Raw genomic sequence first — 3603 nt, 5'->3', positions numbered from 1 at the left:
CAGAATGACTCAAGTAAAGATTAACAATAAGAGAAAGCAAGAAAGCGCTGCTGGTGCAGGTGTATCAGTACTGCGGAAAATGAGTTTCGAAACCATTTCAAATATTTGGAATCTATATTTATCAATAAATCCATATTTCAGACTACACTAAAGCAGCCAATAAGCTTAGCAAAGAGATTGAGAAGTAAAGAATGGCATATAACACATTGTATCTAATTTGTTTAATATCCATAAAACTATAAAAAACAGACAACCCCTTGGTAAACCACAAATTGCAGGGTTTCCCAGTCAGCCTGCCACAAATATCAACATCTGGCGCCACAAATTGATTTTCTATTTTTGGAGCTGGACCTTTCATTACGGGGATTATTGGAATATATATACTGCTCTGTTATGTCATTGCACCACACACCAAACAGAGCAGAAGAATGCCATGTGCAGTGAAAGTGAAACGGGACTATTCATTGTCCTCATGCTGCATTCACATACTTGAAACCTCCAAATTGAGAAAGGGGACAGAGAATTATAAAAAGAAAGCACACAAAAAAATGAAAGTGTGCAGAGACTTCCCAAATAGGTGAATTAGTCACTTGTTTTGCTATAACAAATGCGACTAAAAAGTAGAGCATGGATATAATTAGTGGCGGTATTTTGCAGGTGGTAACATGATCAGTGTTATAAGAGAGTGTGGTAAAGAAAAGACACTCAAGTCACGGTGACTCATGGTCATGAGTGAAATCCACTCAGCAACATGTACTTGACTCACGAGGAGCCCTGAAGCACCGCCCCTGCTGCTTTGCCGCAGAGCGCCGTTCACTTGTTTATTCAAAGATTATTAATTATGAGCATGACGTGTGTCCTAAGTGCACCAACTCTAACACTGCATGCTTTTTGGTTCCCAGCAATACACCCACCAAGTGTGAAGTATATTACAGTAATCATTTCGAAATGCACAGGATACTCACACATATAAACATACATATACATACAAACAGACATCCTTGCTTTAAAGTTAGCTGCAGCATTCAGTTGCCAATTCTGTGTTTGTGCAAAAACACATCCTGGCAGTGCTGTGTGTGCTCCACAGTTGTGTTGCTGCTCTACGGCTGCCTCTTTAAGCCCTCCAGAATGCTTCCAAGGAGAGATTGCCATGCTTGAGCTAATCTCAGAACCCAGAACCAAATCTTGCTCAGTGGCAAGCTACTGGTTGTCTGTCAGGAGAGATTCTGCTCCCTCTACCTTAACAACCAAGCCAACCAAGCATGACCACCTCTCCTTCAATGGAAGACCCATATATGCCAACACTTTCTGCTCATGTCTGTCTTTGTCATTCAGTGTCTTCGAAGCTCTGTAATCCAAATTGATAGGAGGGATGAGGGATGCAACACGTGTCAGAAAAGGGGGCTCAAAACCTATTCCAGCTTCTGAATTGTTTTTCCACTAAGCTCTTTTGGTTTCTTGTGAGCGTAGCTGGACCAGAGGCTGCTTGATGAGGCACAGTATCCAGCTGTTTAATGTGCAGAGCAGCTACAAGTGAGTTTGACACATATACATTCTCCTTTCATTTGCCGTCTCTCAGCAGGTACAACTGATTTCAGACTGTCTCTGGTAGTGTTGGGTTGTTTTCCGGCTTTGCAGGCGTGGTCCATTGTATGAGTGTCAACCGGTTCAAGGAAACTGGCTGAATGTACACTTGTCCTTATATCATGTTCTGGCAATTTTAAAAGTAGGCTAAGTCATGGCACTAAATGCAACTGAAATTGCATTAGTAATAAGTATTTTGACAGCGTGATTAATATAATATAATATTTTTAAACTTAGTAATGGTGCAACTAGTGTAAGACAGGTCATGTTTTAATGTACTGCCCAGATGAGGCGGCTGCTGTCCAACATGAGACAAGTAACGCTACAAATGCAGGGACATAACAAGTTGGCCAATCACGCTTTTAAATAATTCTATCTCCAGTTTAATCTCGAGTGCACAGCTGATAGTTACGTGGTTTGTTCAGAGGGCTTCTGTGTTATATGATGCTACAAGGTGTCATTAGGATCCACTCAGGAGCGGCTGCTGAATCATGTGTGATAACTGGTTAAATTCGGTAAACCACTCTGGTCCAGTGTTTGGCTTACTGGCTTAATATCACTGGCCCAACCCAGGATTTGTTGCATTGCTCAAGGACAGATGAAGCTCTATATAGACGCTAGAATCTCTGCACTTTGCGGTTGAAGGTTGTTTTCTCTCGTCAGTGTGACAACCTGATTAGAAAGTACTGGGCACGTTTATGTAGATGCTGCTCTGCTTCGGTTTATCCTGTTAAGAGGAGGTGAGCAGGACTGATGGGAGGGAGGTAACTAGTGGACAGCCAGTTGCTCTCCCACAGATGAAGCCAGTTCTTAGGTTTGAGAATAATGTTGCATGTAGATAAAACAAGCAATGTAGTCCATAAATAGTCTCAAGGTGTTTATATTATTGACTCAAAACAAGCAAACAGATACTGAGCTTCCAGGTGTATTGTTTCATATGTATCCAGTAAAGCAGTCTGCAGAGGAAGGACTGCATGCAGAGACATAATATGGGCTGCATTATTTTTTAACACTGGATAACAGTCTATTGCACAAAGGCAGATCTTAGGTAGTGAGTAACAGGCCCTGCAGAGATGCAGATTATGTGAACTGAGGGCTTCTGCACCCCCCCCCAAGTCTCTACACATACTCACATAATGCACATGCTGCCCGCTGCACTTCGATACCACAGCATTTATTTTTCTGTCCATCCCACACGACTCGAGCATGGCTCACTTTTTCTCGCCTCCCTCCGTTCGCCCTATCATCAGTGTAAAATACCTCACCCCTGCAGACAGAGACAGATGGAGAGAGCAGCACCAGCCCCCTGCTCAGCTCCAATGATTTATGCCATGGTAGCATGGACCCACACACACACACACACACAGCTACACACCACACACACACCTTTGCATACAGTTTGCATGTGATCATACATCAGCGGATGAGATTGCATGCATAAATACGCAAGGACTCGCTGGTGACACAGAGCTGAATGCATGACGGCACCTGTCTTGTGTTAATGTTAAATGCCAGCGCTCCAGGGCTTTTTAAAAGGACATGTGCATCTTTGAAGCAGTGGCAACAGAGTCTGACATCATTTGTCCCTTTCTATGACAGTTAAAGAGGAACAGGCTGCGGGCACATTCTTCCTCCTTATTCCACCTGACTGAGGTGTCAGACCTTAAAAAAGCTGTGTTATACTCAGCCACAAAACACTTTGCTACAACAATGGAATATCGGATGTACTTTTTATTAAATGCCAACCAAGCAAACTGGATTTTAAGGGTTTATAATGAGCGTACAGCACTGCTGCAGAATGAGAGAGTGAGAGAAAACTGTCAGTAGACATGTTTGTGTGTGTACGGGTGTGTTTGTTTATGCCGCGTTGTGGTCTGGGGCTGTTGTGGTGTTGCAACAAGGACATGCTTGGTGTAGCTACATGAGGCAACGATTTGCGAGTAAGGTCATTGTACACGCTGTCCTCCTCTCAACTCCCCCTCCCTCTAACCACACACACACACACACACACACACACAC

This window comes from Plectropomus leopardus, chromosome 7, assembly GCF_008729295.1.
Source record: "Plectropomus leopardus isolate mb chromosome 7, YSFRI_Pleo_2.0, whole genome shotgun sequence".
NCBI lineage: Eukaryota > Metazoa > Chordata > Actinopteri > Perciformes > Serranidae > Plectropomus > Plectropomus leopardus.
This window is presented reverse-complemented; position numbering follows the sequence as displayed.